General features: G+C 43.7%; 1 protein-coding gene and 1 long non-coding RNA gene across 2 annotated transcripts in view; one reads left to right on the top strand and one right to left on the bottom strand.

The window, feature by feature from the left end:
• Positions 1 to 8,026: 8,026 nt before the first annotated feature.
• On the bottom strand, positions 8,027 to 11,897 carry LOC143843843 (uncharacterized). The gene is made up of 3 exons (XR_013233712.1): positions 11,777 to 11,897; positions 8,931 to 9,300; positions 8,027 to 8,327 (listed from the first exon to the last, which is right to left on the bottom strand). It is a non-coding gene; the product is annotated as an uncharacterized LOC143843843 (long non-coding RNA).
• An 84-nt stretch (positions 11,898 to 11,981) lies between these two features.
• COL13A1 (collagen type XIII alpha 1 chain) overlaps positions 11,982 to 17,032 on the top strand; it is a 152,777-nt gene continuing 147,726 nt past the window's right edge. The window contains exon 1 of the mRNA XM_077350539.1: positions 11,982 to 12,214. The gene's annotated coding sequence lies outside the window, so the exon portion shown is untranslated. The remainder of the gene's footprint in view (positions 12,215 to 17,032) is intronic.

The following is a 17,032-nucleotide window of genomic DNA, read 5'->3' as shown; positions in this document are numbered from 1 at the left end:
GGAGAAAAAAGCACAGAAGTGCACAGTCCACAAATCTTTCCCACACATGCCTTGCTCAATTCATATCATGCGTTGTCTCCTTGGGCCAGTGTATTCTCACCATATGTGCTCTTTTCTCCCTTATATTTTCCGCCCTCTGTGGTGTGGCACCAGTTGCCTTATGTTCATCTCGTTTTGACCGACTTGGTTTTAATTTTCTTTCTCAAATGAGGCTGCAGAGCGTCCGGGTTGGCTCCCCCCCCCCCCGGTCTATGATGTCATCGCTGAGCTGCTTCAGCTCCAGCCTCTCAATCAGGACAGTATAATTAAAACAGTGTATTCCCTTGGGAATGGAGGGGGGATGTAGCATGGGAAGGGAGGGGTGAGTGATGAATAGCACACTCTTACGTTTACACACATGTAAGTCAGTCACTTTTGCCAGCAGCGGTATTATCCATAAAACGTGTGCTGCTTTTCCTGCCCCTGAAGGGATTTCTGTCCCCCTCCCCCTTTAAAAAATTTTTCAAAGTGAAAACGAAGATTATATCAGCCTTAAGTGGAATCCAGACTGACAGGGGGTTGTGGTGCGGGGCTTGTTTATTATGATTTGATATTGCTCCAGGCAACATGTGTAGTACAGAAGAGACCACCCAGTGAATTTCCTCTATGGTAACACAAACCACCCCTCCCTTTAGCACCGCAGCTGCACTGTGTGGGTCAGGAAGGGCCAGGTAGAGATGCAGTGGGAGACTGGGATAATATATGGAAGAAGTCAGGCACCATATGTGGGCTTTCACACAGTGAAGCAGATGGACAAAGGAAACCTGTGGGGTTTCCTTTCCTTCTGACCGTGTCTGTGTATACACGGCAAGATTTAGGATTTTTTTTTAAGGGGTGATACTAGCAGCTACTTAGAATTGCAACCATGTGATAACCTCAGTAGAACCGATAGGGGTAAATATGGTTTCTCAATAAAGGACTTCAAGAAACATACACAAGGTGCAGCTACTGGCCAATGCTTCTTGCTGATCCCTGGTTCCAGGGATCAGGGACACTGCCTGATTTGCTTTCAGGTTGTTCCGCAAGATCACAATGGAAATGACACAGTGGAGTTCTGAACAGCTAGGTGCCTCTTTGAAGTCCCCACCACCAATTCAAGAGACAGCCCACTTTCCATTTTATGTTTGCTTGCTTCTTCAGCAGTTGGAAGAGCTTGCTGTGGAAATTCCAAAGAAATCCCTGTTTGTGCACAATTCTCCATTGTACAGCTTCACTGGATTGCAGTCAGAGAACACTAATTCCACTTTTCAAGCATACAGTGCTGGCTGTAAATTAAGAAAAAATAGTAGGAAGTTCCCAGTCTGACTATGCAAAATACACATCTATTCCAATGCAGGACATTCTCCGTATTCTGTTCAGTTCTGCACACTGCAGATCTTGTCTGTGCCAACACTTCGGATACCTAAGGTGCTTCTGGATTTGTATCTAACTATTCTACTGCAGGCTGGCATGGCTAGCTTCTGAAATTGGCTACAAACAACTTGAATGGCATTTTTTATAATATTTCTGTGCTTTGTCTATAAACGTGAGTCAGTTCTGCTGATGTATATGGTCATTGGGCATGTCATCCTCACTGTATTGAACAAGCAGGGGGACATGCTTCCCGTGAATGGTGTGAAGCATGCATTCTGCACAGATCTCCATATGTAATTAGGGCATAACTATGTGTAGAATTAGACAGTCAGACATATTAGTGTGATCTCCCACTCCTACTGATCACGCCTCCATGTTGTCTGTCCCCTTTATATGTTATACTATGTGGAAAGGAGAGGAAGGAGCATAAAGAGCTTCTGCGAATGAAAGAGAGTCACTTGCCTGGTTAGTACACTAACTGTATGGTCCTGAACAGAGCTACACTCTTCTCTTATGTGTATGTGTATGTCAGGAGGGGGGGGGGACACTTGGGCCCTTGTACCCTGCTGTCACTTGGTTGGGAAAAAAGGTGAGGTACCATGCAGCTAATGTGCAACATCGCTTCTGGAGTGAAACTGAATGTGATGTCTGTTTGTTTGTCGAGTAAGAACAGTGCTCTAGGATTCACCCAGAATTTCTATGGTTTTGCACTGGAAGTGACATTGTGTGTTGTTGTGACACCAGCTTGTCCCCACTTCCCAAATACTCTCACTGAGGTACCTACTAGCTAGAGCTGGCAACCCTATTTTCTAATCCACATGTTAGACAAGTGTAACCCTGTCCCAAGACTCAAGATACCTTATTGGCACAACAGAACATCCAAATCAGAGAAAATATAGCTAAAAGAGAAAATGTAGTTAAATAACCCTGTTTCGATAACACTGCAAGAGAGCCATAGTAATCAAGTGGCAGGGAGCTTAAGGTGGTTTTGGTAAAATAATGGCTTGCTGCTGCAGTTTTCCACCCTGAGTATTGGAAAGAAGTTCTTCAGTTCATACAAAAATACCAAGAACAAATATATCTTCCTCTAATTAGGGATGTTTAGAAGACACTAGTAGCCATCTTGACTGGCCTTTTAGATGGGAGAAAGAAACTCCAAAATGCATCAAACTAGTTGTTTGAGGTTAGAATTATGGTGAAGCTAAAATAAGTTATGCTGGTGAATGGTGGTGAGTGGTTATGGAAGAAATAAGTCATCTTGGGTGGAGAGGAAGTGAGACTGGTTAGAAGAAACCTGTCCTATATATTTCCTTGGCAACCCTAGTTAGTGACTCCGTCCTTTGGGGGTATTATGATAATACGTAGCCCTTTCTCCTTCTCTTAATATATAAACAAATAGATTAAATAATATCAGTCCTTTTAATATTATTAAACACAACTACCTTTTTAGGCTTGCCAAATCCAGGTTTGGGAATTCTTGAAGATTTGAGGACAGAAGCTGGGGATGGAAGAGAAGCATTTCCCATAGGGGAATCTGTATAGTCTGGAAATCTGTTGTAGTTTTGGAGAAACTCCTGGCCTCATCTGAAGGTTGGTAGTCTTATCTGATTCTGCATATCTTATATTTTAGTGAAACATTTGAAAACCTGCCTGTTCTAAGAGTTACACTGAGATAGTAACAAGGAATATTCCTTCCCACTCCTGGCTTAAGATCAGGTTTAGGCTTGTTGACATTTTAATTAGCATTTCAAAACTAATTGACTTGTTTTACAGCTATCCTGTTATTAATTGACATATGCCTGAGTATCAGAAAGTAATTGTATCTCTCAAGCTTGCCATGGTTGACTTTGGGCCCTCTGAAGGGGATGGATTTCCCCACCGGGGTTGTCATTAGACAGGTGTTGCTTGTGTTCTTAGCTGGTGAGTGTGAGGAATGGCAATAAAAGAGGTTTTATCATCTCATACCAATGCAGTGCAATGAGCAATTGTAGCCTGTCTTCTTTTTTTATAACATAGCACACGGAAGATAGTTTTCCAAACATCCATTAACTGTGTACTTTCATTCCAGTGAAGGTCACATTTCCATAACTGTTTGTATAAGCCCTATAATGTGGGAGAAATTTTCTGACTGCAACCTAACACTTTGCAAGCATCTGCATGTAAACAAATATTCATCATGTGAGATTTAATTATCATACTTAGAATGAGAAAGATGGTATATATTTGAACACACACCCACATATATATTCATAAGATAAAGGAAAGAGAAAGCCATACATCATAAACAGCATAAACATCACCATACTATAACTTAAAAATATCACCTAATCTAATATAAATTAAAAATTCTACTTATTAATATCGTCCAAATAAAAATGCCAGTGGTCTTGGAACTCATTAAAAGTCTTCTGTTCACCAAGTTTGTTAGCTTAGTCATTGTAAATAACTCTCCAGTCTTGTCTAACCAATCAGACATCTTAGGTTAGCCTGGTTGCTTCCATCGCTGAGCAATTACCATTCTTGCCACCAGCTTAGCGTGGAATCAAAATTATTTTGCCTTTACTGGTAAATTATCAGGAGAAAAGCTTAGCAACAGATAATTAGAATACATGGGAAACTTAATATCGAACATCTTTTCTAAAATGGTAGATCCTTTTTTAAATAGTGCAAGCCTTGAACAACCCTTGCATTTGTTAGGCACCTGACAGGCATAAGATTGATAATCTTCTCCCAATCTTACTTGATACTGTGCATTTCTAAAGGCCTGTTCCAAAAGCTCCCCATCTCCCTACTAAAAAAAAAGTTTCTAGCATTTATTGTGGATGCTTTGAAAACTTGTAAGCCACTTGTACATGCCAAAATGCCTCCAGTATTTAACGGAAGAACGAAACCTACATATGTGCATCAGGCTGAGTAAAAGTTATAATAGGCCAAACCTACTGCAGATGGACATATTCTACTGCTCTCCTGCCACTTTGAGTTACTTTATTCTGAATGACAATAGAATCAGAGCAACTTGGCTACCCATTTGTATGCTACTTCCCTTCTACATTACCAATTTTATAGAGGGACTATAAATAAGATGCACTTCAAAATGTCTTTGATCTGAACATCCTAATGAGTACATAGCCACAGGCCCAACTGAATTTACTGTGTAATTCAGGATGTAATAATATTGCCAAGTTCACTTCCAGAGGATGATGTATATGTGTATAAGTATATGTATTGGGGGATTTAACTCTAAACAATTAGTATTTGGGGGAAATCAAGGGCATTTGTAGCTCTTTGATTGCAGGTAGAAATGTGAAATTTCCAGAAATTTTGAAGCTGTAGAAAGAAAAGTCTGGGGAAAAAAAGGGGGGGTGATATGTAATACAGGGTTGCCAGGCACCTACTTGGAATGACGAAAGAGAAATAAAATGTCCCTTGGGTTGACATCATGATATCACTTCCAAGGAAAACCCAGAATTGACGTCAGTCATCTCTACGAATCATATGCTAAGTTTCTAGTATGATACCTAGCAGCATGACATTGTTTCCTTAAGGAGAAAAGGAGCTGCGGGAACTCTGAACATAATGTCACCATTCCATCTCCTTTAGCTTAATATTATTAGGAATAAATTGTGGGCTAGTGGTGGCCACGCATTCATGTAGCATTTAGTTTGGGCCCAAATGTGCAAACTGACTCCTTGAAGTGTGTCTTTGAAGTGATGCATCATAACATGAAAAAAAATCGCTCTGTGATCCATATATCTGTAGAGATTTCACCCATACATTATTTGACGTTGCATTTATGGACCATTCCATAAGAAGTGGCCTACTTGTCACTGTGTTCATTGTTAATTCCCCTCCCCCACGTGGCTTCAGGAATGTAATCTCTCCATACCTACTGATGTAGTTGTTTGTAGTGATGGCTGAATGAACTGGAATTTAGCTTCAGTTTAAGGTCAGATTGTGAGGCGCCAAAATCTAATAGCATGTCCTCATTAACTGTTGGCCAAAATGTTGGAAAATTAATGAGGATGACTCACCTTGTACATTTTTCCATCGCTGGGAGCCACATTGTCAAAAGAATAGTTCCCATAATATTTCAGCTGCATCCAATCGGTAACAATAAAATTAAGTGTTCTTTCTCTGTCTTGCTCAGGTTGTGAATAAGAACTGAGAAAATCAAGTTAAGCTTAAACTCATGAATGAATCCAGCTCAGTCTTTCTGCCAATTCCAAAGGTTTCTGATTTAAAGCTCTCCAATTGTGGTTCACCTCCAGTTCTAAGAGCAGTAATGAAATACAGATGTTGCAAGGGGGTGACTGACTGACGGATGTAATTAATTTCCATCTCCCTATTGAGATAGAATATTGAAGTCTGCTGAATGTATTTTCCATGGTCCATCAGCACTGGGAGAGAAGAAGGTAACTTGATCTTTGACCTTTTCTTCACAGGTCATCATAAATTCATCAGTCTTTTTAATCAGTCTATTATAGTTAAGTAGGTCCTGGACCAACAGTCATAAGTTTTTGAGCACTGGTTCACTATGGTTCAAGAGGATAAAAATTCAATTTGACATTTCAAACTGAGGTCAACTGAAGGTTATACATTTAATCATGTGCTGGATGAATGATTTTTATGTTTGAGGGGATGAGATAGGTGACCCAATATATCCATTTCCAATACTGAAAATATTAAGAAAATCTAAATTGTACCCTTGAAGTTTCTTGACTGTATTCCCACCAGACATGTTGGAGACTAAGCAAATATTCACAAGTATGATTGACCAAGGCCATAACCTGCAGGTTCTTGGTCATATCATTGATCTTTCACTGGAGCCCTTTCCCTGAACTTGGAGACTGCAGATCTTGCCCCACTTAAATACACAACAGTAACCTAAAAGCCCTACTATTGTAATGTGCTTTACATGAGACTGCACTTGAAGAAGATTCAAACAGCATTGTTGAGGGCTGGCCACAGAGATCCCATGATAGCTATTTTACTATCATTTCCTTTCCTGCCTGTTAGTTTACAGGTTGGTGAATTTAACTTCTCATTGAAATCTAATGAGATTTGGACCAGCAGGGAAAATTCCACATCCCCTTAGTAGAATGAAGTGCCAGCAGTACCCATTTTACCAAATGGCACCTTCCCACTTGCATAATTGATGACATGTACAGGAGAAGAGATTGTGCTCCCAGATGTATAAATAAAAGGATGTTCTCTTGACTCATGTGTTTCAAATTAGATGATAATACTGATTGCAGTAATGATTTGTAATCATTGGATACTTATTAGTTTCTGCGTCCAGTTCAGGATACCTTAGATTCCTTGACAACCTGGGTCCATATACCTCAAGGACCATTTCTCTCAATACAAGTCCATATATCAACTCTGTATGCCTTAGAGCAGGGGAAGTCAAACTGCGGCCCTCCCGATGTCCATGGACTACAATTCCCATGAGCCCCTGCCAATGTTCACTGGCAGGGGCTCATGGGAATTGTAGTCCATAGACATTTGGAGGGCCGTAGTTTGACTACCCCTGCCTTAGAGCAGCAAGCTTAAGCTTTTAGTTAGTGCCATGGGATTGATTTGTCGCCACCATAGGGTTTTTTAATGGGTGTTTTAATGCAATGGTCCCCAAACCCGGGTCCGGGGACTGGTACCAGTTCGTGGATCAGTCAGTACCAGGCCGCGGCTCCTCCTCATCCTCCTCCCCAGCTGCTGCCTCAGGGACTGCCCTGCCACTCTGCCACTGGCTCACCTTTGGTGCTCTCCAGCAGCCGCCATGGCTGGGGCTCCCCCTTGGCATGGCACTGCACAGCGTCTGCTGGCAGCGCTTCCCAGTGGGTGACGGGAAGTCAGGGGCACTGGTGGGAAAGCAAGTGGAGCAAGGGCTCAGGCGGCGGTGACATCCCTTGGCAAAAGACTATCCCCCCAGGCCTCAGTACAATTGTCAAGCGTTGACAATGATAAAAAGGTTGGGGACCACTACCTTAGAGGATCTAAGTTGTGACATCATACTATAGAACAACAGGAACATTGTGTGGCTTAGTTACAGAGTGATAATCTCAGATTGCATGCATTTTTTACATACTTAGGATTCTACAAAGACACAAGGACATAGAAGTATGCCTAGAAACTGGAATGAAATATCATGATAATAGATTTCTGCTTCAAAATTTGAGCTTTCATAATTTATTGCTTACCTCACCCATTTTACAAGGAAACCAATGTTTGTCTTTATATTGGTTGGTGTGCCTTTTGACCATGGCTATTTCTGCCTCCGTGGCATGGTTAAGATTAACATCTCTGCTGCCATTGTGGTATCATGTAGCAATCACATTGCTATTATACTACAGTGCATGATGTCATCTCTGTGTTTCAGAAATACAAACGGCATTTATTTTAAAATTATAATCCTTAAATCAAGCTCAGGGTAGTTTTAATGCAAAAAAAGAAATCAAGCTGGCACCACAGCCCAATCTGTAAGATGTTGAACAGCACACAGGATGACCTCACATCCCAAAGCATTAGGTCGAAATGTAACTGAGGGATGGTGCTATTCAAGCAATTTTATTTATTTATTATTTATTTGGATTTTTATACTGCCCATTCTTTGCAGCTCTGAGCGGTTTACATTGAGACATTATCTAACTTTACATGGAACATATGAACAACTTTCGAACAATTTTAAAAACATTATAACAGTTCAATGCCTAATTATTTCCAATAATCATCTTAATAATCTATAGGAACATTAGTAATATAAATAACAACAACAATGGGAGGTCAGTTATTGCTGTCATGGGGGGGTGTCTGGGGGGGGGACCAGTAGATGTTCTGAGTCGGTCGGCCTCAAGCGAATGCCTGGTGGAGGAGCTCCCTTTTGCAGGCTCTGTGGAACTGTGGAAGGTCGGGGAGGGCTCTGATCTGCAGTCCAAATCCTTTTGGGGAGAAGCAAAAATGAAAATGGAGATGTGACAGCAATTTTAATGTATGTTGTCATCAATCGTTTAAATGTTTAGCATTCCAAATTCACATAGGGAAATTGGATTTGACAGCAGTTCAAATACTCGAGATTGTTGCGTTGGATCCTGTGAACCATGAATGGTAGGAACAGAATTGATTTCTCTGCTTTTTCTTGGCAGTCCTCTGATGATTTCTGTAACCTACCAGAACTGTTCCAGAAGGTTAGGAGATCTTTAAGAACATGGCAATATATGGCATGCAGGGCTACAGCAAGAAGGGAGAATTGATAGGAACTCCCTCCACACTTTTAGCTTATGCACTCTGTTCATGAAAGCGTTCACACAAGAGAAAATGCTTGTTCCCCTCAAGCTGCACCTCCCCCCCAGATTTCTGTTCCTGAAGGTCCTCCCAAGTACTTTTAGGGGAAGGGGGACACAGAAGGCTGCAATGAGATGGGACAGGGGGAGAAATCTATTCTGCAAACTCCTTTTGTCCATTGGTTCCAACCAACTGGTTTTATCTTCACCATGTTTGCTATTTTATTTAGCCTAAGGGGCAAATTCTTTATGAGCTCTTACCTGTTATGTGTGAGCCATAGTTTGTGGCCTCTTGCCTTTAATAAAGAGTGCAGAATATATGGAAAACACTTAAGGCTTTGACAGTTGTATTGAGTATCCCATTTCCCCTCCTTGAAAGGAAACCACAAAAAGGTATCCAAATCCATTTTCCACCAGCAATATCCGTAGACATTTTGAAGAAAGCACAGGAATCCGATGAAACAAGTCTGTCAGCTTAAGCCCCAGATATTTTCACACAGTTAATCAAATATTTCAATACATGAGTTCTCCAACTGCACACATTGCTGATTTCCACTCGGCGCTTTAAAAGACATGAGCATCCAAGGAACAAAGTAAATATATCATGAAAGATGGATTGATCCCCCTAAGACTGAGAGAGAAAGAAAAATATAGAAATTAGCATAAAATAAAACAAAATCAACAAACAACCCTATACGATCTGAAAGACTAACACATGTCTTGGGGCATAAACCTCTGTCTAGCTCGGTTCCAGACTTCTTTGTTTTTGTTGCCATTGAGCTAACACAACTAGCCCTCTAAAATCTGAAATGGAAAGTTAACCCATTGATGGCTGTGTGCACCAGACACAGCCAAACGGATTGTTGGAGCATTGGCCTGGACAAAAATAGTTACCCTCTGCAGCTATCACATCATCAGTTCTTCTCACATTCACTGAAGAAAGTTTCCTGCTTTCATTTGTGCCAGCATCACAGGCTAAACAACAAAGGCCTTACCTGCCTAGCAGTTCTTAGAGATTTATAGAATTGCCAGTCTCCAGGTAGGGCCTGGAGTTCTCCTGGAATTACAACTGATCTTCAGGCAACACAGATCAGTTCCCTTGGAGAAAATGGAGGCTTAAGAGCAGGGGTAGTCAAACTGCGGCCCTCCAGATGTCCATGGACTACAATTTCCAGGAGCCCCTGCCAGCGTTTGCTGACAGGGGCTCCTGGGAATTGTAGTCCATGGACATCTGGAGGGCCGCAGTTTGACTACCCCTGCTTTAGAGGATAGACTCCATGACCTCAAATCCATGCTGAGCTCTTTCCTCTCTCCAAACTGCACCCTCACCAGCAATTCCCCAGATCTCTAAGAATTTCCCAATTCAGAGTTGGCAGAGTTACAAAGGACATTTGAGGCTCCAAGAATAATTTGCCATACATTTGGTTATTGTTGATGTTCAAGCTGGGGCTGACCAGTTAGTATGGCATAGTGGTTAAAGCTCTGGCCTAAGATAACATAAAAGCCTGCTGGATCAGACCACTGGTCCATCTACTCCAGCGTCCTGTTTCAAGCAGCAGCCAACCATTGTTCTGGAGGGCCAACAAACAAAACACAGAGGACAAGGTCTGCCCCTGCTGCTACCTCCTAGTAGGCATGTGCATTTTGGTTTGAATAGTCCCAAAAGTAACCAAATCAATGTCAATTTGGAGACTTTTTGGACTAATTTGATCAGACTCAACCTTCTCCCATAGTTAGCCTGCCTGAATCAGCCTTGGCCGAATTGCTGAATCATGATTCAGGCACAATTTGGCTATGCAGCAATCAAGCAAGCAGTTTAAATGTTAAAGGGACCAACATTTTCCTTTTCTGTCTATTCCATGATCTGGGGGGATGAGGGTTTGAGATATAAACATCAAATTTTCAGCGTAGCTGCAGGAGATGTGCCTTAAAAGAAACTATAAGTTTCAAAAAGATTGGCCCAGAGGGTTCAATTTTATGGGCACCTAAAGAGGGTTCCCCCATCCGACTGCCATTGCTTCCAATGGCAAGGGGGAAGGAATTCTCTGTTCTTGTCTCACTAGTGGAAACAATAGTGATGGGATGGGGCACCCTCTTTGGGTGCCAGTGGAATTGGAACCCATGGGCCAATCTTTTGAACCTTGGGGATTCTTTTGAGGATAGGCACCCATAGCCATGCTACAAATTTGGTGCTTCTACCTCAAACCTGTGCACCCCAGACCATGTAGTAGGTGGAAAGGGGAAAGTTCCCATTGTCTTTAATGGCACCACTAACTTTAATGAGGCCAAATTGTTTTGGATGTAGCCAAATCAATTTGGCCACATCCAAGCCAGGAAAGGGTGCTTTGGATTCAGCCCAAACTAATTCAGGCTGAATCCAAAATGGTCTGATTTTTTTTTAAACTTCATTTATTTATTCACTCAGTTTGGATACTGCCCCTTTTTGGACATGCCTGTCTCCTAGTCCTGCCATCCAGAGGTTTGTTGCTTCTGCAGTCTCCCTTCAGTCATCATGGCTTGTAGCCATTCGGAGAACTCTTCTCCATGAATCTTTCCAACTCCATTTTTAAAGTTGTCTATGCCATTGCTACCTCCACTGGCAGTGAATCCACCGTTTAATTACTCGTTAAGTGAAGAAATAGTTCCTTGTATATGTATTGAACCTATTTTCCAACAACTGCATTGAGTGCTGCCCATTGGGAGACCAAGGTCGAAATCCCCAGTCTGCCATTGAAGCCTTCTAGATAGGGATGCCAGCCTCCAGGGGGGACCTGGGGATCTCCTGGTTTTACAGCTCATCTCCAGGCAACAGATCAGTTCCACTGGAGAAACTGGCTGCTTTGGAGGGTGGGCTCCATAATATTATACTCCACAGTTCCCTCCCCACCCTAATCCCACCCATTCCCAGCTCCACCTCTCCAAGTCTCCAAGTATTTCCCAACCCAGAGCCGGCAATCCTATTTCTAGATGGCATTGGGACAGTCATATTTGGAGGCCATTAGCTCACAGGGTTGTTGAAGGTTCAAATGAAGTAGCAGAGAACAATGTAAGCCACTTTGGGTTTCCAGTGGGGAGAAAAGCAGAGTATAAATAAAGTAAATAAGTACCTTTGGGGCAGGCAGTGTTGCAGGACACTGATCTGGAGCCAATTTGCTCTCCTTGTGAATGGCCATTTTCTGTATCAGTGCTGGGACAGGGTTGGTGAGGCGACTGCATAATGGTTTGTTGTCATGACCAGCAGTGAAAATTCTGTTGCTAGGGAACACTGAGGACAGTTGGGAAAAGCCGTTTTTTCCCCCTTATCAGTTGCAGGAGGCTTGATTGGAAGAGCCAGATGTGACTACAGTTTCCAGTCCTCAGGAGAGAGAGGGGAAGGTGGCACAGCATACTAGTACATGGCAATTAGGATAGAGGAAAGTCAGCTAGATAGATTAGTGTCACATGTTTTTGTGTGGGTTTGGTGTTTCTTTGTAATGGGGCAACCTTGACATTTTTCTCCTTGAGTCAAATGCTCCAGTTTCAAATCCCCTGGGGACTTCCGTAAGGTAATTTGTAATATACTACTATTTCTATCCCTCAGTAAAATCTAGTTCCCTGATTTCTGCTCGGAGTCTTGCCTATGGCTACTTATCAGCTACTTGGTGTACCCTATTGAATCAGGAGAATCTGGGATCCTCATTAACACGTCCAGGGGGGGGGGGCATTGAGATATTTCCCTCCAATCAAATCAGGGTCAGACATGACCTGGTGCTTGCACAGGGGATACCTTTACCTATCCACACTAGAACTGCAGGGTAGGGGTGGCAGGGACACAAGGAGGTTCAAGGGTGCTGCAGTGTGTCAGGCTGCATCCCCAGCATGGCTTGCCTCCATGTCATTCCCCAAAGACTCCCAGATGTGGATTGGCACTGACACTGAAATGTTAGTGAAGATTCAGCAATATTTTCTGTAAAAGAGACATGATGAGAAACATTTCTTATCAGATGAAATTGTAAGGGGGACTGGGTCAGACCCCAGGTCTTCAAGCTATACTTTCTGGTTTAAATTGTATATTGTCTGTATACAGTTTTGGTTTGCTTTTGATCTGACCAATTAAACCTGTCTATATGCCGTTTTATGAACGACAATGCTTCTGCTTCTCAAACTGAATGCATCTGTGAATGTATGTATGTGAAAGCAGCAAGCAACCCTTCTGTATCAGGAATAAGTGTCAGTTGTGTCATGCAGAAACCATAAGATGCAATAACTGTGTTTTCTTTTGCCACATAAAAAAAAAATCTGCCTGTTTTAATTGAAAGTGTTCCCAGACCATTTCTTCAGTACAGGCTTTGCTTTATTGTTGAGTTGAAGCCCCATTTATAGCTTGGATTTTGTGTTGCTTGTTCCACAATATGCCTTCTAAACAAGGCTTGCTTTCTTAATGTGCTCTGCTCAGAACGGATCCAGGCCACCTCCCGTCATGCACTATGTCATTAACTGGGTTTTGGGGTTTTTTTGCCCCAGTGGGCAGCTCATTAGTCTCCCGGGAATTTCCATGAATCTCCATTTTCTTCCAGAAAATGCCTTCACTGTTCCTGGTGGTGAAGAAACAGATGGGCAGGGTTGGCAAATCTCCCCCCCCCCCCGGATAGCAACCATCCTGAGCGATGGTCAGTGTATGGGAAAAAAGGCAGCCCTCTCCAAACTTCCCAAGGGCTGGCGATTAATAAGATTGGTGAGAAGAAAGAGGCTGTTGGGGGAGAGGCTCATCTCTGGCCACTCGGCCAAGACTTTTACCGTCCCGAGCTGGAGCATTGTAAAAAAAAAAAATGGTCTGCTTTAGAAAGTGGACTATATGAGGAAGGAACTGATATTACACTGCTATATACCAGCGTAATGAAGCCATTATGTAGTAACGCAATGAACCTTGTTTTTTAAAAGTAGCAAATGTCTCAAGGACGGCTTTGATGGGGGCAAGAGAGTGGTAGGCAGAGTGAACTGATGACAAGCAATTCAAATTTGAGAATTCCCCACTTGGAGACAAGAAATCCAGATTTAAAAAGCACCTTGCTGAACGGGAGCATTTAGAAAATGGAGTAAGGGGGCGTGAAATTCACATCTATTGCTTGGGAGGCAATTTTTTTTGCGCTGAACTTTTTGGATCATTAAGAACAACGATGCAGAGCTCTTCTGCAGAAATAGTCACAGTGCAAAAGTTGAAGTGGTTGTTCCTGGAGAGGCAAGGCTAAAGGATTACTTGAAAGCCTAGGATCTTTTCCAAAGGAGCACTATGAGGCTGTGAGGTGTGCTGAGGCTGTAGACAAAACAGGGTTTTAAAAAAGCCATGTCATGCCAAAACTATGGTTATGCTCAAGTTCACCTACCTCATTAGGTAGTAGATTACCTTTTTCAAACATCACGGCTAACCTTTCCGATGGGCGTGGAAATATAGCATCTGTCTCTGATTAGAGGAATTACTTGCAAAGCCAAGAAACCATCTCAACCCTCACATATAACTGCCTCCTCCTCTCCTCCACAGTCTCATATTCAATAGAGAACTCATTCTGCAATATGCATGCTAATAATTAACATAATCCTCATTGTACTTGTACTGTACAAATTGCTTTATACTCTTTGTTACTCTGTGGTTGTTTTTTGCATAAGCAATGCACGGGTGAGCAACTGCACCTTGGCTAGTTGTCTCAGGTGGACATACACATCTGCATACATCCAGCCAATTCGGTAGAACACCACTGAACACTAAAGTGAAAATGTTGATCCTCACCAACTGCTTACCTCCTAGGTTGCCAGGTGCCACTGTGCTGTTGACTTGGGAGGATGGGCACTCTCTGGGAGCTCCCCCCACCCTGCACTTACCCAAACCTAGAAGAGCTTCCAGCTTGTTGACCTCACTTGGAGGTGACATCAGCACATCAGGGGCAATGCTCTGGCTTCTGGGGAAACTCTGTGGTAAAAAAAATTGCCCTCATTGACCCAAGCAACTTGTCTACCTGAAGCCATTAAATGTATCCCCCCGAGGGGGCCAAGGGGCCTCTACATTCTGTATCAAATGTAGCAGGAAGGTCCTGGCGGAGTGACAAGACTTTATCCGTAAAAAAGCTTGCTAATGCCTTACAGCCTAATTCCAACTGGCTAATTTTTTGCACCCTTCTTTGAGGGCGGTAAGGGACTGAACTACCCTAAATAATAGGACCAGGCGAAAGCTTGTGGATGCGATCGAGGCAGCATAAAACTCTCATTTGGCCGCCTTCACCGCCATCTCATACGCCTTCATAAGCGTGCAATAAGATTTTCTGGCCACTTCGTCACGAGTCTTCCTCCACACTTGCTCTAGCCATCTCACTTCCCTTTTCCTGTCCCACCTAGTTTGAGGCAAGGGCAGAGAGGGTGTCAGGGAGCGATCTTGTCAATGGCAGCAGCCAAGTGGGACTGCCAATCCCCTACTAGTGCTGCCAACGAGTTACCTGGAGGCATTGGGTCCTGCAGAGCATTCAGAAAATCGACAGGATCCATAAGTCTCCGTGGGCAAGCTAAAATGCACCTGGTGCCCATAAAGGGAGGGGTGGTATCCTAAGCCGGGCCTTCAGGGCATAGTGATCTGAGCATGGGACAGGGTCAACTGTCATCAGATCCACATCTACCCCAGCACCAAAGATCAGATCAAGTGTGTAGCCAGCCAGCTTTTCTACAGAAAAGTATTCTTTTAATTAATCCACTATATTCTAGATATGTTAATATAGTGTGAAGGCATAGAATAGGAAATGATGTATAAGTAATGTGGAAGATACAGAAAGCATTCCCATTTAAGTGTCCTAGCAGCTGTTCTTGCATGGGACTTGTGGTTTTGTAAGGAATGTTCATCCCTGTTTGTATCATGAGCATCTATGAATTTTACCGCAAAGAAGATGAGCATTGCATTCCATGTTTACATCAGCTGCATATACCAATCTCCCTAGCTGAATTGGGGGCAGGGGGGCTATTATCTCATGAAGTGTTGTCATTGTTTATATGAACAGAAGGATAGGTTGGTAAATGTACAATGGGTGGGTACAATGGGTGTGTGAGCAGTAAACATATAATAAGGAGAATATTGGATAGTGTTCTCCACTACATTTATTTATTAACTAGATAGAAAGCCCATTTTATATTAAAATAAAATGGGCGCTAGATGGCTTTCCCCCCCTGCAACTCGCGAAGGCTGCAGCGTGGACGGGGACGAGGTGGGGCGGGTCGGCGAGGCTGCAGAAGCCTGCCTGCTGGCGCCCCAGGGACTGTAGCAGGCTGGCGCAGGGTGGGGGGTCGAGTTTGTCCAGTGGACCTACCTTGTGTCTGCCGTTGCGGGTCGTGGGTGGCCGGTGGATTGCGTCCGGCTTTGAGGCGGGCAGATATGTGGCGTGGTGCTGCGGCGGGCGAGGCGCAGTCCTGGGGGCAGCAGGCCAGGCGCCGTGGAGGTGGCACAGCGGCTCCACAGGGGTGTGCCCGGCCTAATGGCAGCAGGAAGGCGTTCGTCAGGGCCTCGGGGGCATCATCGAGGAGGCGAGAGTGGCGGCGGCAGGGCATGAAGCTGTGGGCGGCATGCGCTGGCTCAGCGGCGCAGGCTCCAGGGCGCACTGCTGTGCAGTGGCGCGGCTTGGTGCCATTGTAGTAGGCCGCGGCGCTATTTTGGAGGCGCGAAGTCAGTGGCTGGGGTGGCGGCAAAGTCCATTGGAAGCGGGGCATCGTGGGCAGGAGGCTTGGTGCGGTGGCGGCAGCAGGGAATTCCAGGGAAAGGTGGGCAAGCGGCCGGTGGGAAGTGCAGGGTGGGGATGGTAAGGGCCTGCGGCGCCGCGGGCGGTTTAAAGATCAGACTTATAGCCCATCCTTCCCACAAGGGGTTCAGTCTGCCATATTGCAATTATCCCATCATAGCTCATAACCGTATTGGTTTAGGTTAGGCTGAGAAATAGGCCAACCCAATCTGTGAGCTTTTTGGCTAAGTCGTAATCTGAACCAAAATATACTTGACCCAACTAATTGGCCCTGCTCGCTTCTCTACTACCGTTCTACTACTCTATCTACTACAGTTCTTTATTAGTCAACTGAAGTAGCTTACAATGGATTATACACTGAGAGAGTTCACAGTCTGTGGCTCTCAGTGCTATATACACAGTCAGAGAAAATAAATGTTCTTTGACTGAGATCCACACCTCCCAGCAAGGTGCATTGAAGTTGCATTGTGTTGTGCAAGCTATGTTGTGCAATGCAGTTTGCTGGCAGATAGATCATGTTGCTGCTTCAGCTGATGACAGAGGTCTGGCATGCTCTGCTGCAATGTGATCACATCCACTTCCAAGGTGTCAAGCAGTCCCTGAAGAGGAGATGAG

This window comes from Paroedura picta, chromosome 8 (genome assembly GCF_049243985.1).
Source record: "Paroedura picta isolate Pp20150507F chromosome 8, Ppicta_v3.0, whole genome shotgun sequence".
Lineage (NCBI taxonomy): Eukaryota > Metazoa > Chordata > Lepidosauria > Squamata > Gekkonidae > Paroedura > Paroedura picta.
Note: the sequence above shows the minus strand (reverse complement) of the source record. Positions and strands in the feature narration are given on the sequence as shown.